This window comes from Protopterus annectens, chromosome 9.part0, assembly GCF_019279795.1.
Source record: "Protopterus annectens isolate FY-2018-M chromosome 9.part0, PAN1.0, whole genome shotgun sequence".
In the NCBI taxonomy this organism is placed as follows: Eukaryota; Metazoa; Chordata; order Ceratodontiformes; family Protopteridae; genus Protopterus; species Protopterus annectens.
The window spans coordinates 506,698,446-506,720,161 of NC_056743.1; positions in this window are offsets into that span (position 1 = coordinate 506,698,446).

Here is a 21,716-nt window from a genome sequence, read left to right on the forward strand (position 1 = left end):
TTTCCCCTTGATATTTAATGATGGTGCCATTTATTTTTTATGATAGGAGCATTTATTTTGTAATTATAAAGTTTTATTAAGCACAGACTGAGAAACAATACGGATGATAAAGGAAAGATAAACAAGAGAATACAGGCGGGATTAGGAGTCCAGCTCATACTGGAGTCTCTCTCTCTGTCTTTCGGCTTTTCCTGGTTAGGGGTCACCACAGCGGAACTCTGGTCCGCTAATGATTGGCAGTGAATTTTTACAGTGTCGAGTTGCCAGCCTGGTGCCCAACCTTCAAAGAAGGCACACCCACACAGGCTCGCACCTACCTGCAGGTCTTTAAATTCACTTGACCACAGAGAGGACATACAGACTCCACACAGAAGGCACTCCAGCCGAGAATCGAATCGGTGAACCTCTTAATGTAAGGTGACAACTCTAACCGCTGTACCACCACGGCCTATACTAGAGTATATATGATTATTTAATGAAATATCTAATACTCAAAACATTGAACCTTCTCCCAGCAAACTTTGCCCATATGTGCTAACCCTAACCCTCCTTGCTCCAACCCAAACCTTACATATTAGGTTGACGAAAACTCTTTCCATAACAGTACCACTACAAAACAAGGACACAGAATAAGCACAACACCAAATTTGCAAAAGAGTAAATCTGACCCCTTAACTAACTCTTAATCTTACTCTAATACATGCAGTCGCATATACTCACTAACAGCTATAACCGTTTCAGTCAAACGGTAATTTTCCTGCACAGTCCTATGTACCCGCACTATATAAATGGGCATTCAGTCATTTGTGAATTAATTCATTTGTGCATTTAGGCTTTTTGACACTCTTACAAACTTTGCAGTCAAATGTGCATTAGATAATTTGAATCACAACCACATACTTAAATTTTTTAAATACTTATTTTGTTCACACACACACACATATATATATATATATATATATATATATATATATATATATATATATAGACACATATATACATATATATATATATATATATATATATATATATATATATACACATATATACATATATATATATATATATATATATACATACATACACAAACACACACACATATATATATATATATATATATATATATATATATATATATATACATATATACATACACACACACACATTATATATACACACACACACACACACATATATATACACATACTCATATATACATATGAGGGCTCTAGATGATGGTTACTGTTGAAATGACACCCTGACCTCGTGCAAAAATGGAAAGAAGGGTTGTAGATGGATGGATGTGTATATTTATATGAAACTTTCATATGAATGCCAGTTTACTTAACTAAGATACAATTATAGCAATTTCGTAAAACTATGGATGCTGAAGTAAGACAGACTGCAAAATAAGAAATATCGCCTTTTTCCACTATTGTGTAATCTCAAGAGTTGGCATTTCTTTCTTTCCAGCCATCTGTCTGTCAATCAGCTTATAGTTGTAGGGCTGTGGAAGATGCAAGAAGTCTCCTCATCCTGTAAAAGAATCACATAAATGAGCTGAGATTTCTAGTGTGCTGTCTGTAAGGCAGTATTTTATGCGTGGCTGGTATATAGTTCAACATGAGTTTGATTATGTTTTGCCAATATGCTATCAATTTAGTTGTAGTTTGACCAGTTGTATAATATATATATATATATATATATATATGTATATATATATCTATAGAAACACTTTATAACCTCGAATTACTGAAATGTCGAATTTCAGTATCTCGAGACTATAAAGCCGAATGTTAAAAATAGCGAAAGGTCATAATCGCGAACTCAAATATTTGTCGAATACGCGGTTATGACCTTACACTGCGTAATGTCCGGGACTGTGTTTTGATGGTGCGCGGTGCCGTGTGTGGATGTAGGTGTTATATCAGGTAAGTGTTTTCTAAGGGTTTTGAGTGGGAGTTAGAGTGTGTGTGAGTGTGCTTGATGTGTGTGTGAGGGGTCGGAGAATGTGCGTGTGTGAGTTGGCTTTTGTTTTGTGTTTGTGCGATCTTGGAGTTAGTATATATAAGTAGGGGGGTGTGCAGGGGGGCTTGCCCCCTGCTTATGTGTGTATGAGTTGTGTATGTGTGTAGTTTTGTTTGTTTATGTTGTGATGTGGGTGCTGTGGTGTATGTGTGGTATAGTGTGTTCGGTTTTTTCGGTGTTGTGAATTTCGCATTTTTTTGGTGTCGGTGTTTTGTGGATACGGTTTTATAGCCTCGAGATATTGCAATTTGATATTTCAGTATTTCAAGATTATGAAGTGAATCCATATATAATATAAATAAAATAGCTATAAAAATATATATTTCTTAATTGTTTTTTAATAGATTGTTTAATTTAATTGTAATCCTGATTTGCTGATTTTTTTTTAATATGATGTGTTTACTTGCTTGAGGGTATTCTGTTCTTTGACCTTTTTAAAGACCTTTTGACTGAGGTGCTGGAGCTTTCACAGTTTGTTGTATTAAGGTTTGGGTCTTTTACAATTGGCTTTGGTTGTTTTTTGCAATTTTCATCTTAGTGTTGTTGGTCTTATTTGTTCTCATGGCCAGTGACCCTTCTATAAATTTACCTCATATTTTTTGAGATGAGAGTGTTGATACCTCACAAAGAACTATAGAACAATATATGTTGCAGTCTGCAGAATGAGTCCCAGATTGGGGAAGTAATTTGAGAAGTGGTAATCTATTTAATACTTGGGAAAGACTTTTGGAAGTTGGGCATAACCTTAGAATGGTGAATCCTTTTGTTTCAGTGGGACAGAGACCTGATGAGCACTTCTCCCCTGAGGTAAAGATGACTTTAGATAAGCTGGAGCACCTGTTGTATAAAGAAACTTCAGTTTTGTATAACTTAGTTTGCAGAGATACAGTGAACTGACTATAACACCAAGGGATCTAAGGGTCTTTAAAACTCCTTCAACACCCTTTGACCCGACTAATGTTGAGGATAAACAATTTGAGACACTTTGGAAGGCAGCAGCACACCACTGTATGACTGAGTGGGTCAATATTCTCATTGAATGGGAGGTGCTAAAACAACATGCATTAAGGGGGGAAGATTTCCTCTGTTTGTATTATTCTCACAAATCAAATGTCTCTGCCTCATTGTGAAGGATATGAATGACAAACTGAAGGATTTTTCTAAGACTGAGAAATGAAGTTGTTAAAGAGGTACATTAATTACTATAGTAATGGTTTAGCCTTCCAGGATTATGCAAATAAAAAGAAATGGCAGGGGGGTGGGCACTCCTTTAACCAGGAAGTGAATCAGAGTCAACACAGTGTCCTTTATATCCTCTGAAGCTGCGAGTTCATCGGGAGAGGATTCTGTTTACTCCCCTTTACCAAAGGCTCAATATTCTTTTTATTTAGAACAGAATTTTCCAGGTGAACGAGGGAAGGAAGATACCCCATGAAAAAGACAATGTGTGGAACAAATGAGAGAGAAGCAGTTTCAGCAGAGTGACGAGAAGAAAATGTTACTGATATTTATTTTTTTGATTTTGTCCCTCAGCAAATTTCTAATAATGTACTGTTGGCCTGATTTTGAATTTATCAGGACTGGAATTGACTGATGTATTCTGTTTTAAATCATGGACTGAAATTTGTGTCTACTGTTTTACCTACATTGTAGAAGGTGAAAATAGAAGGTTTTCATTTTGTTAGAAAGTTACATATGTTATATTGTTGTTATCATTGTAATGGTGATTCAAGACATGAGGGGGATATACATGGAGTAAACTTGGACAGTGCATCTTTGGATGATAGTGGTGAGTTATTTTTTTCTTGTGACTTTTTTTTGGAAGATGATATTGTAAAGACCTATTGTTTATTAGACACCGATCGTATCTTATGTAAAAGTGATTTTATTCCACCATTTATGCATGAAGATAATAAAAATTTTACAACTATGTTGAATTATGCAATAGAAAAAGCTTTTAAATATTTTGAAAAGAAAAAACATGAGGTGAAGTATAATTTAAGTAAAATTGAATGGTTGGCATTGAAGAACATAAGCCAACATGAAGAGATGGTAATAAAACCATCAGATAAAGGCCACAAGAGTGTTGTAATGCACTATTCTCAGTATGAAAAAATGTGTTATGAACATTTAAATGATACTGATGTATATAAAGTTGTCAATTTGTCTGAATATAATCAAGCAACGGTTAATTTTACTGAGTTGGTACAAAAAGGCTATAGGCTGGGTTATCTGTCTAAGATGGATGTTGAAAAGAGATTTTCTAATAATGGATGTTCTTTGGAGAAAACTTTACTGCTTAATCAAGGTACACAAAAATGTATCCCCCCCCCCCCCGGGTGATCTACTCTTTCCGCTAGTAATTATTTTTTGAATAATACGGGTTTGTTATTGCATAAATATTTATGACCTTATGCAGAAAAGTTAAATTCATACATATGTGACAGTTTTGATTTTTTGGAAAAAATTAAAACAGAGAACTGGTCTACTGGGTAATTTTGCTTAGTAATGAATGTACACAGCCTCTATACTAATATACGACTGGAGCATGAAGGCTTTAAGACATTTTTTAGGGGATAGTCCTTTATCCAATTTTTTTGTTAGAAAGGGTGTGGTTTTGTTTAACCAATAACTTTTTTCAGTTTAATGGAAAAAGTTATCGGCAGTTGAAAGGCACAGCCATGGGGGCATCTTTTGACCACATGTATGTCAATTTATTTATGGGTTCCTTTGAAATACAATTTCTTTACCAAGTTGGGTTTTATAAGAATTATGTTATTAAATATTATAGATGCAGTAATAATTTGATATTTTTATGGGATGTGGGGAGCTTGTCAATCATTTTTTTATCTGATTTGTGACAAAATATGTTTAGATTGCAATCTGATGGATTACAAAAAGGGAGTAGAGTGATATTTTGGATTTAGAATTAGAAGGTGTTGGATAAAGACTATAGGATACATAGAAAATTTAAGAATGTCAACCATTTTCTGCATGGTTGTAGTTGTCACCCACCTCACTTGATGACATTTTTACCTTACAGTGAATTCTGTGTATAAAAAGACTTTGTAATGAAGAACATGTTCTTAAAACTGAATTTTTAACCATGTGTGATCAATTTAGACAAAGGAGTTATGGTATCCCTAGTATTCAGGATGCACTTTACAAAGTATTAGATAACCAGTCAATTCAAGGTAAAGGATATGATGTAGTTAGAAGTAACAATTGCAACTGCAATACAAGAAATGATCAAATAAATAAAGAAAACAAGTTATATTTTGTTACAGAATATACAATTTTTCTGATGTCATTTCTAACACTGTAAAATACTATTGGGACTTTTTACTGAAAGATAAGAACTTTATTAGTTTCTTATCTAGTAGATTATGCTTTTAAGAGGGGGCATAATCTTAAGGATATGTTGGTTCATAGCCATTATATTACACCTGCTTTAAATATTAGTATGGGGGTGAAGAAAACAGGCGCCATCCCTTGTAAACATTGCTCCGGTTGTGCACATATAGTCCATTTTTAATAGAACAAATAACATTATTTATACACCGAGGGAATTGTATCACTGTGGTACAAAAGAGGTAGTATATGTCCTAAGATGCCCATGTAATCTTTTCTATATAGGAGAGAATGAAAGGGCATTTAGAACAAGGCTTTCAGAACATTTGCTGGACATCAGGAATCCAAAGGTAGAAAGTTCAGTTGCCATGCATTTTTCTTTATGCCATGGTGGGAATGAAAAATGTCTTCAGGGTACTATATTAGAAAAGGTGAAATTTTTCATGCATACTGATTTAAACCAAAATCTACTTTTTAAAGAGAATTTATTTATTCTGAAATATGGAATGCTGACCCCCAATGGTCTAAATTTAGAATGCAATTGGAAAGCGTTTTTGCGAGTGGAAGGATATTGGTGTTTTTTAATTGATTGTTTAATTTAATTATAATCCTGATTTGTTGATTTTATAATATGATGATGTATTTAATTGCTTGAGGGTGTTCTGTTATTTGACTCTTGAAAGGTCTTTTGGCTGAGGTGCTGGAATTTTCAGTTTGTTGTATTAAAGTTTGGGTCTTTTACAGCTGGCTTTGGTCGTTTTTTGCAATTTTTGTCTTAGTGTTGTTGGTTTTATCTATCTATTTATCTGTCTGTCAATCTACTTATAGTAGTAGGGCTGTGAGGGATACAGGAAGCCACCTCATCTTGTAAAAAAAATCACATAAACGAGTTGAGATTTCTAGTGTGCTGTCTGTAAGACAGTATTTTGTGCATGGTTGGTATATAGTTCAACATGAGTTTGATTATGTTTTGCCAGTATGCCATCAATTTAGTTGTAGTTTGACCAGTTGTATAATATACATAATAGCTATAAAAATACTGTGTGTGTGTATATATATATATATATATATATATATATATATATATATATATATGTCTAGGACTATTGAACACGAAAGTTCAATAGTCCAAATCCAAAATACCGCAACACACTTTAACAAAAGCGTTTTCACCGAAAAAGCGCTTTCATTAATGTCCGTCCAAAAAAAAAAAAATAATACACTAAATCTTCTTTTATGCACGGGGGCGCCCCCACCCCCCTACTTTTATATTCTCACTCCGAGGTTGCACTACAGTGGGGAAAAGGGAATTCTCCCTTAACCACACCATAGTGCGACCGGCACAACCAGCATACATAACTGAAAGTGCTGCTTCAGTGAACAGCACTTTCGGTTATGTATGTTCAGTGATTTCTGCTTCGGCAGAAAGTGCCGTCAAGGATCTGTACGGATCCCATTTTGATACATGTCCTCATGCTGACCAGCTGTGAAATTAATTTTGGTAAAGTCTTTAATAAATACAATAATTTAATCAGGTGGGTGGACTAGTCTTTCAAAAACTCCAGTTATCAATTGCTCTGACTTAGTAATTCCTACATTAGAGAGAAATTTCTGAGAATAAGTTACAAATTTCCTAGCAACTGTAGGGATATCACAAAATAAACTCGCTTGGAATACAGGGAAAAAATCAGGCAAATTAACCCTAAATAATTTTATTCCCACTATAGGGAATATATCATTAATTCAGATATTATGTCAAGCAGTTTGTAACTCCAGACAGAAATGGGCAAATTTGGAAAAGGTTCTAAAATCACTATCACTTCTGGTGCACACTATCAATAGAGGTCCGAACACTCTGGATACATAAGTGACCATATTTGGATGGGGGAAAAAAAATGAGAAAATGCAGCATAAAGTGAACAAATGGTCTACAAATGGTGCAGCTAACTGACACAGCAAGTAGTCATTATAAGTTACACTAAAGCTGTACACATTGCTTTCAAGTCTACACCACCATAACTGCAGACTTCTGTCAGTAACCTCAGCAAGAAGGACCATTATTCAGTTTAACCTTTTGTATGTGGAAGAAATAGATGCCCTCCCTTGGCTTTCTTCAGACATCTGCCCCCCCCCCCCAAAAAAAAAATTTACCAACATATCAAGAGAGTAGTTACTGAGCTCACTTTATTCTAAAGAAGCCATTTTAAACTCCTCCTTATCACCTTAAATAATCTGGCTGCCCTTGATGAGCTCTACCCCAAACTGCAGCCACTTCCCTTTACTGTCCAATACCAGGTTTCCTGATGTAGCATTTCATAAACTCTGCATTCGGGGGTGGGAGGGCACCTCCAACATGTTTTTTTCCCAGTGGGCATTTTCTCAGATATCTCTGAACCTCCAAGAGCACCTCCTTAACTAAAGGTTTGACTTTCTTTTTACCTGATAAGTAGTTATTTGGGGTTTTGTATCCAGGTAACCAAAATATCTTCTGGTTGACCTGTATAGTGCTTATTGGCCCATGTATTTACTGTAGTATTAACTTCATTAACTGTCCAGGAAGTATCATATTCCTGTGACAGCCACAAAGGCAACACATGTAAGTTGGATGCCATCAGTTACAATTTCATTTCCAGGAAGTTGTTGCTTTCCTCACTGGTTACTTCCTGCTGTGTCACTTATTTTCTCTCTAGGTCTTAATGGCACCCAGTAATTATGTAAAATGTTCTGGACACCATGTATTAATTCCATTGACAAGGTGGACTATAGATGCCACTGAGGGGTACAACATTTTGGACTTTAAAATCATGTCTGATTCTTAAGCTACCATTTATTACCATGACTGTGTGGACTTTCCTAATCATATCCCTCTTGCTTGTCCATATGTGAGGTCAAGCTTAAAACCATGAATGTGTCAACTGGGCCTCTGCAGATTATGCTGGAAATAGCGCATGCCAATCCAAAGTATAGAACTGCTATTACACAAAACCTGAGATATGGGCACATTAACTCTAAAACTTAAAATTGACTAAACATTTCTAGCAGCTACCAAGTGCCATAAATGCCCTTTATTAATTATTTGGGGGAGCAATTGAGTCATCAGCAGCAAATAAATTAATAATTTTAGAAAGGATGAGTATCTCTCCATAACTCCTAATCCACAGCTTGCTCAACAAGCAAAGCTCCGTTGCTAATGCAAACAGAAGTGGGAAAATAGAACATCCTTACCTGACAGATCATCATAAAAGGGACATGAGACTTGGGGAACAAGTTATCATTAACACTGTGGTTGCAGTTGTACTGTCTTCTGCAAACATTTGTAAGAACAGAGCAAAGACCTACAGTCTGGATCACCAATTTTGTCAGAAAGAGGTAGCGGAGGCAAAAGGTCAGTTAAAGACTAAAATTCTATGAATGTGAGTTCACCATTCTGTTAGTCTTTGCTATGGATTTTGGTTTATTTGCCTTGTTATTTATTTGTTTGCTCATCTTTTTATTTAATTTGTAATATTTATTTCTATTTCTTTTGATCTATTTGCTGTTAATTGTAATGTGTTGAGATGAAGGACATGTCTTTCATTTCATGTTTCATTTTATATTACATCCATATTTGTCTATAATTATTGGGTAAGCTATTGTGTTAATGGCTGTAAAATTGTAAACAATATTCATAGCTTAACATATTTAAATCTGAATGGTCTACAAACTACCATGAGTCATTGATAGGTCAAGCAGTATTAGCTGATGGCCAATAAAATTTAATCAGCAACTTTATCTTGGTCAGTTATGGTTTAACAGTGAGGTCATTAGTCTTTGACTGGGGACAATGTAACTGGAAGTTGGACTGCATGCTACCTATTCTGTCCTTTATGCTTATGTTTTATTATATTATTTTTGCCTATTTACTGTCCTGCTATTAAATGTTAAGTGGCTGCCTTGCTGTTATGCAATTTTTTTTCAAATTCTTTATTTCAATTTATACAATAATACATATACAAGACGATCAACTAACACAAAGAACTATATACAAAGTGCCATGTCTAGCTTACTAACCAATAAAATATGTGCCCAACTCGCTCGGAGAACTCAAACCAGACTCCAAGTATCAAGCCAAGAATAATGGGACTAAAAAAAATCATAACAACCTCAAAACAGAACTAAACCACCGTTAATAGTTGGAAAATAAAATCCCAGAGTTTCTGGTTTTCCACCTTCTTGCGTGGGTTAACAATTATCATTTTCTGAGAAGTTATATATTTAACTGCCAGGGCAATAAATTCACTCCAAGATAATTTGGTTCGGTCCACCCAGTGTTTAGTAATATAAAACTTAATTAACAGACAGATGGTGATAAGTGCTCTGAGTCTAAAAGGTGTCATGTTAAAATTGGTGATATGGAGGAGTGCCAATTCCCAAGATAACGTTGACTTATGGTAACCCATTTTACTTAATGTTATTTTGAAACAGGATAGTAATGTAAAATCTTTACTGCTATACAGAGCTTCAATCTATGTTTTACTTCTGTCATACTCTTGCCTGTATTCTTTATTTTCTGGTTCTAGTAGTTCTGCTCTATATAGCCTCTATCCTGGTTTGTTTCTTGTCTGTTGCTCTCTTGTGAAATTATTTTATTTATTTTCTCTTTTGTAGAAGAGTTTTCCTTAATTAAGTCACTGCATCTGCAAATGGGAAAGCACTGCCAGAAATCTCTGCTACCGAGGGAACAGTGCAAAGTGCAAGAGTAGACTTCCTGACTCCATAATAAATGCAATATACGTAAGGTATAGGGCTTTTCTTAATTTAAATGCATGTCAACATGGCACTTAGGTTGCATTAATATAACATTATTTACACAGAGCTGACATTTGTACTCTTAGAGGTAGATGCATAGCCATGGCATCCCTCTTAAGATGGGCCTCTCTCTTCTTCTGCTCACTCTGCAGCAGTCAAGCTCTCAGATATTAATATAACTGTTGCTGCTATCTTTGTAAATATTACTTACACACAGTTAACTTTTTGCCTCTCTCTTTCTAAATCTTATTCCTTACTCAGGTTCTGTCTTTACATTATTTAATTAAAATTGATTTTGCAATCTGTGCATGAAATTTCAGACTTACCCCCTCTTACCATTGAGAAGTTTCGTACATATGTGCTTTCTAATTGACTAATGCTGATTTCTGCCCTCTCTGCTCTCTTCCAACTCCCAATTCCTCAGCAACCCCTTGTATCTTTACATTTCTACAAATGGCTCCACACCCCTTTCTCACTAATTACTTTGTTCTTAAAGACAAACAATTTAAATACTATAAAACCTAAACACTTGTTCTACAAACTCACACAACATAACTGCTCTCCCACAGTACCTCCATCATTACAACTTTCTATATAGACACTCTCATAATATAATAAGTCCCCTCAACTTTTTCACAGCTGCTTCATACAACGCTAATCCCAATCTATATACTATCTTCACCTTCAACCTAACAATCATTCTCAAGGTCACCAATAACTCTACTACCTATTAAATTCTAACCTCATCTTACTTACCAACTATAAATACACAGTACAGTCTACACCCTTCTCTAGTTTTTTTAAGCTTCTCATAATCTCTCCCTATAAGCACAAATTTACTCAACACCTTCTTCAAATCAGTTTCTGTTCTTCTGTTAATGACTCACCTCACCTGACCAACCAAGTAAACACACATTACTCTCAACACCTCTTTAGACCATTTACAAGCAAACTGTACAATGACAGCTAACATCAGCGTCCCTGCAGAGTTTGCCAAGATATATAATGCTCACCCTCCAGTCTATCATGCTATTCACCCTTCTTCTCATTTCCCCTGTCCCCTATTAATAAAATTGAACAAACAAACAGAAGACAAAAACCTAGAAGCTTCTCATGACACCCTGACCCACAATAATAGAAGGCACGTGCTCATTACTTCTCCTTTCCAAACAACATTCCTGCTCCCCTCATCTCTTATTCCCACATCCGTAGCAAATAATACTGATCATCAATCAAAGTCCAATTCCAACTCTCTCTGCTAAGGTTTATTACTAAATGTATTCCTGTTATAGTCATATTATTATTATTATTCAGATCCAACACTGAAACAAACCCAGGACTACCATCCACTAATTCAAACACTCATGCTCAAATCCCATACTCCACAGCTTATGTCCTCATAAATATCACAAACATCAGGAATAGGCTTGACCAAGAAAGCTTTGTCATTAATACCCTCACAAATAAACTGCTTACCATCATGGGATCATGGTTAACAGGGACCACTCAAACATACAACATTTTTCTCCGATTATAACTCTGCTTTCCATGCCAGAAATAAAAAAAAAAATGGGGGGTGGCACCCTAATACTCTTCAAACCTCACCTCATTATGACCATCACTCAGTTAAATGGTATTAATATCATTGATTCAAAGTGGTTACTTATATAAATTCCCTTACTAATAACAATCCACTATTTGTATTAGTAGCTAACATACCACTTACGTCCTTTCTCATAGGTTCCAGTCCCTCATGCACAACACTATCTCCAATAGAAACAAATGTACTAACACACTAACACTAAGGGACTTTAAGCTGGACTTCTTTGGCCAAAAGGCCAATGATTACAAAGATTTTTCTCACAGAATGTGACCCCCATGGATCTAATTACTGACCCTACTCATCCAAATCCTCTTTTGAACCACCAGTCTCCTCTTCTTCTTCTTTCGGCTGCTCCTGTTAGGGGTTGCCACAGCAGATCAACTGTTTCCATTTCTTCCTGTCCTCTGCATCTTGCTCGGTCACACCAACCACCCGCATGTCCTCTCTCACCACATCCATAAACCTTATCTTAGGCCTCCCTCTTTTCCCGTTACCTGGCAGCTTCATCCTTAGCATCTTTTTCCCAATATACTCTGCATCCCCCCTCAGCACATGTCCAAACCAATGTTATATTGCCTCTCTGGCTTTGTCTCCAAACCTTCCAACCTGGGATGACCCTCTAATATACTTATTCCTAATCCTGTCCATCCTAGTCACACCCAGTGCAAATCTTAACATCTTCATCTCTGCCATGTCAAGCTCCGACTCCTGCCTTTTTGTCAATGCCACTGTCTCCAACCCATATAACATAGCTGGTCTCACTACCCTCTTATAGACCTTCCCTTTCACTCTTACTGGTACTCGTCTGTCACAAATCACTGACACTCTTCTCCACCCACTCCATCCTGCCTGTACTCTCTTCTTCACCTCTCTTCCACACTCACCATTACTCTGAACTGTTGATACCAAGTACTTAAACTCATCCACCTTCCTCACCTCTACTCCCCTGCATCCTCACCATTCCTCTATCCTCCCTCTCATTCACACACATATATTCTGTCTTAGCCCTGCTGACCTTCATTCCTCTTCTCTCTAGAGCATATCTCCACCTCTCTAGGGTCTCCTCCACCTGTTCCCTACTCTCACTACAGATCACAATGTCATCTGCAAACATCATAGTCCACGGGGACTCCTGTCTGATCTTGTCTGTCAACCTGTCCATCACCTTTGCAAATAAGAAAGGGCTCAGAGCTGATCCTTGATGTAATCCCACCTCCACCTTAAACGCATCCATCACTCCCACCACAGACCTCACCGCTGTCACACTACCCTCGTACATATCCTGTACCACTCTTGCATACTTCTCGGACACTCCCGACTTCCTCATACAATACCACAACTCCTCTCTAGGCACCTTATCATATGCTTTCTCTAAATGCACAAAGACAGAATGCAACTCCATCTGACCTTCTCTGCACTTCTCCATCAACACTCTCAGAGCAAACATCACATCTGTAGTGCTCTTTCCTGGCATGAAACCATACTGCTGATCACTAATCATCATCTCCCTTCTTAACCTAGCTTCCACTACTCTTTCCCATAACTTCATGCTGTGACTGATCATTTTAATTCCTCTGTAGTTACTACATCTCTGCACATCACCCGTATTGTTAAAAATTGGTACCAAAACACATTTTCTCCATTCCTCTCACTTTCCAAGATTTCATTAAACAATCTAGTTAAAAACTCCACTGCCATTTCACCTACACACCTCCATGCTTTCACAGGTATGTCATCTGGACCAACAGCCTTTCCGTTCTTCATCCTCTTCATAGCTATCCTTACTTCCTCCTTGCTAATCCACTGCACGTCATGATTCACTATCCGCACATCATCCAACCTTCTCTCCCTTTCATTCTCTTCATTCATCAACCCCTCAAAGTACTCTTTAGTACCCAAGTACTGGGGATGCAAACCCAGCCACTGGGGATGCACAAGCCAGTGCATTTCTTTGTGCCTGTCCCAAGCCCGGATAAATGGGGAGGATTGCGTCCGGAAGGGCATCCGGTGTAAAATTTTGCCAAATCATACATGCAGACAACAGTACAGTTGAACCACCAGTCTCTACTAAAGCTTATAACTAACTAAGCCACAGAAATCTATAACATCACTGTTATACCACTGCTATTCAATGACCACTGTCCACTTAGCTTTACAGTACACACCCACATTATCAAATATACCCTAGGCATGTTTCATTCAGATATAAATCACAATAAAATAAATCTAAACTAAAAGTCTACATATTTACATAGGTGTGTACTAGGTTAATAGCCCTGGAGTCTTTACAAGCCTGTTGAGTAAAGTCACTGGAGTGAATTTTCTATTTCCTATCAGTCATCAAGATTTCTCTTGAAGAGGGCTAGTAAGGTGCTCTGCTTAACATGTATGGGAAGTGTATTCCATAGCATGGGCAGTCTCTGGGTTATGAACCTGCCCCTCCAGCACGTTCTGTTGATTGTGGTACTAAGGTTGAGGTCTCTGGAGTGTGTGGTGTGGAGGGATTGGGATTTCTTTAGCTGTAGCATTTTTAACAGACCTGGGTCAGGCTGAAGCATTTTTAACAGACCTTGGTCAGGCATGGCTTTGTAAGTCAAACAGAGATCGCCTTTATGTAGGCGATATGAGACAGAGAATAGTTGGAGTTTTTTGAGACTGTCCATACAGGACAAGTGTTTAAGGCCTAGGATCCTCTTTGTGAGATACTTTTGCAGCCTCTCCAGTTGTTGCAGGTGTCTAGTGAGTTACATGCCAAATGGGGCATTGTACTCGATGAGTGGCCTAATGAGGGAAGAGTAGAGAGAGACAATGACCTCTTTCTTCCTGGATGCAAAACCCTTAGAAATGAGATGTGCCACACAGAAGGACTTTCTCTTCACAGTGGCAATGTGGTGGTCAAAAGAGAGGTTGCTGTCAATCTGTGTTCCCAGATCTCTTATAATGCCTTCTGTATTCAGTGGACTACCATCAGTGTGGTAATTCATGGGAACTGGGTTTTTCCCAAAGGGGATGACGACACATTTTTTGGCATTTAGCTTAAGGCCATGGTTCTAACACCAGTCGCTGGTCTCAGTGAGGCCTTTCTGAAGAATGTCAACATCACTTGGGGAGTTAATAATGGCTCCCAACTTACAATCGTCTGTGAACTTTGTCAGCCAGAGTCCCTTCATGTTGGCCTGGACTTCTGAGAAGTAGATAGCAAACAGGAAAGGACCCAGGACCAATCCCTGTGGGACTCCACTCGTGACTGGTCGGCAGTCTGATTTGGAGTCAGCTACTTTCACACTGTGGGTTCTGTGAGCCAGTTTATACCCCCCCCCAGTTATATAGGGGTTGATGCCTAGATTAATGAGATTTTCTATGATTCCTGAATGGGGAATGGTATCAAAGACCTTGGCCAAATCAAGGGAGGCTGTATGAACCACCTCGCCTTCATACACAGCTCTGGTGACTAACTCAAAGAAGTCAACCAAGTTGAGCAGGCATAGGTTCATAGGTTGGCACTGGGCTATCTGCCAGAAGGCATATATTAGCCCAGCCACATTGTGCGGTATTCACCGCCCCTTTAGTAGTTCCCTAGACCCTTGTACTAGCAGCTAGTACCCTTGGCCCCTATCTAGTAGTGCTGTTGATGTGATCCCCGGTGTGAACTTTCTGTTACCCATCCAATCATCAAGGTTCCTCTTGAAGAGTGATAGTGAGGGGCTCTGTCTTATGTAGATCGGGACCCTGTTCCATAGTAAGGGAAGTCTCTGCGAAGGGAATCTATCCCTCCAGCATGTTCTATTCATTGTTGTGTTGAGGTTTATATCCCTAGAGCGTGTAGCTCGGGTAGATTTGGTTTTGCTAAGATGGAGCATGTTCAACAATTCTGGGTTGGACATGGCTCTGTACATTAGACAGAGATCGCCTCTGAGAAAGCTGTATGCAACAGAGAACAGTCTTAGCTTTTTCAATCATGCTGCATAGGTCAACTGTTTGAGGCCAGTAATCCTCTTGGTTAGGTACCTTTGTGGTCTCTCCAGCTGCTGGAGATGTCTAGCCAGGTACATTCCAATTGGTGCATTGTACTCAATAATGGGTCTGATGAGGGTAGAGTAGAGGGGCACCATTACATCCTTAGATCTTTATGCGAACCCTTTCGTGATCAGATGGGTCACATAGAAGGATTTTCTAACCACTTTGGCAACATGGTTATCAAAGGAAAGCTGACTATCTACTTGGGTCCCTAGATCCCTTATTTCTTCTTCAGATTTCAGGGGATTACCTCCTATGTTGTAGTTTGCGGGTACTCTGTTTTTTCCAAAGGGGATTACTACGCATTTTTTTGCATTTAGCTTGAGACCATGGCTTTGACACCATGCATCAGTCTCATTTAGGCCCTTCTGGAGGATCTCCATGTCGGTCGGAGACTCTATTATAGCACCCAGTTTGCAGTCCTCTGCAAACATAGTCAGCCACAGCTCTTCCGTGCTTGCCTGTACTTCTGAGAAGTATATGCCAAACAGGAGGGGCCACATGATCTACACTTCACAAAACCAAACTGTGTGGGATCCAGAGTTTGGAGATTCCCTATATCCTTGTTTATTATGTCCATGATGATGCATTCCATAGCTTTGCATATCATACTTGTCAGGCTAATGGGGTGATAGTTCCCAGGGTCTGTAGTCACTCCTAATTTGTGGAGAGGGATGACTGTAGCAGTGTGCCATTTGATAGGACAAAGCCAGAGGTGAAGCTGTGACTGAACAGGGCACACAGGTGAGGTGCCAGGTCACTCTGTAGTTCATGTGGAACACAGCCAGGGATATCCGGTCCCATAGAAGCTGTATTCTTGGCCTTGGACAGTGCTGTTTTAACCTGTGCAACAGTAAAACTGGGTGGCTGGCAATCTACTGGTATTGTGATTTGTCCTTTGGGGGGGTTTAAAGTTGGCACTGAATCTGTCGGCCAGTATATTGGCAATATCTGTTGGCTCAGTATAGGAGGTACCATTGTGCAGTAGATCAGAGCAAATCTGGGTATTGCAGTGGAAATTCTTTACATAACTATAGAAGGTCTTGTGGTTGTCTTTACTATCTGCTGCAATTCTGTTTTCATAGCTAGCTTTAGAGGATTTGATGAGGGATCTCAACTTTTTGTTGAGGCTGATAAGGGAGTTTTTCCAGTCTTGGGACTTCACCTTATTCCAAATCAGTTTCCTCCTCCTGTTGTAGAGCTTGATTATGGCAGGGGGCCACCAGATTGGCTTCCCTTTTTTAGAGGAGAGTGTCTGGGTTCTATTGGGTATATGGTGAGATTCATGCATTTGTGCACGTGTTTGTACAGTGCATTCATGAACGATTCGGCAGTCATGCAACTATTCTCCATTTGCATGGGTGCCGTGAAGTTAGCCACCTCTATTTTTAGGAGCCCAAAGTTAGCTTTGGAAAAGTTTTTCATGGTGGTTACCTTTGTGGGTGGGTGGGGGGGTGGATTTCCAAGGTGATCTAACCAGGGAGAAGTTGACTATTGGTGTAGAGCAACGGTCGCCCATGTTAGTAATGACCAGGTCAAGGATGCTGCTACCTCTAGTGGAGGTAAGAATGAGCTGGTCCAGGGCACTGGAATTAATGAATTCCAGGAAACGGTGGGCAAGTGTATTGGTACATGAGTAGTTTTCCCAGTTAATGGAAGGGTAGTTGAAGTCACCCAGTATGAGTGTAAGGTTGGACCTAATATTCTCCAGAGTGCTTAGGAACATGGAGTGTGAGTCTTGGGACATGGTTGTGGACTATAACAGTCTACGACCTGAATCACTGTCTTACCCAATGTTAGCTACACCTGAAGTATCTCTGATGCATTATGTTAGGCTACTAGTCTGGAGGTGTGTGCATCCTTTATGAATATGGAAACACCACCACCTTTGGAGCTTCGGTCCAAGTTTTGGGGTCGAAAGGTGTGGAATGAGTTATAGCCTGGTAGTGCAGTGGTGCTTTCTGCTGCCTTGAACCAGGTCTCTGTTAGAGCACAAATGTTGATGTTCTCCATTTTAAGGAGTGCTTTGAGCGAGTGCATTTTTAGATTTAGACTTCAAGCATTGAGCAGCATGACCCTCAAATTGCATTTGTTTATAGCTGTTACAGTGGTAATTTGGTCTTTGGAACGCCACCTAAAAAAGGCACTATAGGGGTGGCAAGAGCCTTGCCCAGTCTCCGGAAGCCCACGGGTGACAAATGCAGGCCATCTCTGGCAAAGCATCGAGGTCTGTCAATCATGTCATCCCAGGCAGACAGATACTGGATCCCCTTAGAATGACACCAGAACCTTAGCCAATTGTTGATATCAATCATTTTCTGCTTGCACTGTGGTATCATTCTGGGTGATGGTGGATGCTGCTCAGGGCTAGGGTCATACTCACCTGGGCTACATAATCCGAGAGCTCCTCCATGTCTCTTTTCATGTAGTCTAGGGAGGTATGTCTCAGATCATTCACACCCACATGTACAATGACAGAGTCATATTTGTACCTGTTGTTGAGGGACCTGAGTGCATGTGTTATGTGGTGGATCCTGGCAACTGACAGGCAGCTGACTGTTACTTTCTCCTTATTTAACCTAGTGAGTGGGACCATCAATAGTGAGTGGGACCATCAATGTGCCTCACTGTCAAGTCATGTATGACTAGTGTGCTGGGCATGCTGTTTTGCCTTAGGGGCTTTGGTTGAGTGGCACACTGTTTAGAAGAGTTATGTGTCTCGTGATTAGTGTTGTGTTGCGTGGTCAAGTGCATTTCTGCCTTGGAGGTCTCTGCTGTCTGGGTAGATTTTTATTGAGAGCCTCCGCAAAGGTGGGTGTGTGGTTTGTGTTTTTTTGTGAAGGCAATACTGGTGTGTGTTCTGGAGGGCTATGTGTTCCATGTGGTGTGGTGCAAGTGTTGTCCTTCTCCTCTTAACCAGCTATTCCTGTCTTGGCTGGAGAGTGTGTGGCTTCCAGTTTGGATATATAAGTGCATCTCTCGCAAGTCTGAGTGTTGGGAGGTAAGAAGAGAGAACTGTCGGTGTCATGAGGCAGTTGCTACATTGCCTCAGGATCCCCAAGTTCACCAGGTTATTAGGAGAAAGCACAGGGAACTGGCCTTTAGACATGCCTGCAGGGGTGTGCATTAATAATAAGTACTGGATCCATTTCCTTGTAGAAAGTTTTTAAAGTTAAGAGCTATTATTAGTAATTTTTAATAAGATAACCTGTGTTTAGGAAGTGTATAGGTGGGGCAAAATACATTTTTAATTGTTTCTAGCATTTGATAGGTTACATTTTGATAATGCCTATCTTTTTAAATGTATGTGTTAGCAGTTCCCACTCAACTCTGAAGAAGCCATTGTATATTGGTGAAAGCGCTTAGTGTGTGGGACTTTTTCGTCTAACATTTTTGTATTGTGACATTAAAGTGGAGGAACTTATAGCTGCCTGGGTAGTTTTTTTGTTTTATACTTTGTTACAAACGTGTACAATGCCGGTCATGTTTTCCTAATTGCAGGTTACAGTCATAGTTTCAGTCCACTGTGGACTTAGTGAAACTCATCCTTAGCAGGTAGGGTAGAATTTTCCAGGCTGCAAACAGATGCAGTATTTAGTATGCTGCTACGTACTTGTGTTACACTGATGTTTGAAAATCCTACCAAGGATACTGTCAGAAATGTTTATTGTTTTGTTCATGCTCTCCATATATTATTTTAATTTCATACTTCATCCAGTGTTACTGCATCCCATCTTTTTGGCACTTCATTGAGATGACTAAGGCAATGATCTGTTAACAAACTATTTCCTGTAGTTCTGGTTTGAGTCCCTCAGCCACCATTTGTCTGCTGTGTGATTATAATCAAGCCACTTACCCAGACCATGTTCTGGGGCGATTGGGAAACTGGGCTTTGCTCCTCAGTGTTCTTTTGGACTAGATGCCTAGTAAATATCTATGATCCTCTGTGCCTTTCAGTGAATGCACATTTACTATGTCTTATCTAACATTATTTCCTTCTTTATATGTCACTTATCCAAACTCCATTTAGGCTCAACACTTGTTAATGTCTTTAGAGATACACAATTAAGACTCATATACATGATCCAAGCAGAAGGTTATACCTCAAAGTGAAAAGGGATGGTGAAGAAAGAGGGGGGAGTTCAAGAAATAAGCAGAGAGTAGGATTTTGGATGCAATTTCTTGAAGAGAACAACAACAACTGTACAAAATATTATATTTATCAAGTTGAAGAAGGTATTCTAAGAACTAATCCAACACAGGAATGGAGAAAATACATTTTGTCACCATGAATGGCTGCAATAAAGGGTATAGAAATCAGGCAAGAAAGAGCTGGAATTTTCAGGAGAAAACTGGCAAAAGAGCCAAGATATTGTTAGCAAATAACTAGAGAGGGAAGGATGGAGAGTGGGATGAGGCCAAGCTGAGGCTTGGCTTGCAAGTTAGAGACTGCCTTCCCTACCAGGGATTGATATTAGAGTGTAGGCAAAGAGAAAGAGACAGGGGCGTGCTAAATGAAACACCAGCTCTGGTAAGAGTTTCTAGTTGAGTCTAGAAGAAAAGCTGCTGTTAAAAAAAGGGATAATTAATAGTACGCATAATATTGCATGATAACTACAAAAATCTATCAGAGACGACGAGAAAATATTGGCAAGAATGACTGGAAAAACAATTTACAATGGAACAAAGGAGGGACATCTGTATTGCTCCCAATAATGTGAGAAAGTCTAGAAGGTTTGGGATTTTTTCTTGGAAGTGTTTCCATAGATATTTTTAAACCCAAGCAGACTTCAGAGACTTTTTTCTCAGGTAGACAGCAAATGCTGGAGATGGGATGAAAAAGAGAGAGGCAACTGGGAACACATTTATTTGGAAGGATAATGAGCTGGAAGATTTTAAAAATGATCTACAGAACTCTGTCAGAAATGTTGGAGAAACAAATGGTTACAACTTAGAAAATAATTCTTTCGAGTTGGCACATAAGATCTGAATTACCTATACCTAATAAGGTTTTACTTCGTTTAATACTATTGGTTGCCAAAAAAGCAATTACTAGAAAATGTAAATCAAAATCTAAACCAACTGTAGTTGAAGAACTGAATATTGTAAAGGGGATAAAAAAAATAGAGGTGGGATATCTATGAAAGGGAAAGAGCAAATTACAGAGACATAAATGGAATTTGTGGACGCAATACAAGCATAGTAGTGCTCAAGATGTGGAGAGTGGTTTAAGAGCAGGCAGGAACTGAGCCTTTTATGCAATGTTGGAGCGAATAATTGTCAAAAAGAAAGAAAACACACACACACACACATACACAATCATACGATTACAGTAGAAATGTTCAAAAGGCAAAAATACTGGAAACAAAACACCAGCAAAACTCTTTAGAATGGTCACATTACCAAAAGGCCTAAACACTGAACCTACAAAAGATTGTAAACAGGAAACACTTTCCTTTTTCAATCTTTAACTAAAACCCCTTCCGCAACACTAAGGCTTAATTTTTCTGAATAGTTTAAGTGTTATGTAAAGGGATTTTCTAACGTAAGGTGCAGTGTTACAGGCTCTGTCTCCCCTACACCCCCTTGCCCCTAACCCTAACTCTACATACATGCACACACACACACACACACACACACACACACAATGTATCCTCTTATCCAATCCTTACCGTAACCTCAACTCACAAACGCATGCACACATACTCCTATCCCTAATACAGACCGACATACCTATTTAGCAACACAGAAGTTCAGTAAAATTAATGTTCAGGAAAATGTTACCTCATTACACTTTTAGAGCACATGCACATTTGATAAAGTATAGGGGAGCCAAAATTATCTAAACAGCACAATACTGACAGTCAAAATGCTGACTAAAACTAAGCATATCCAAAACCAATGTTTTTGCACAGGCTACACACCTTCC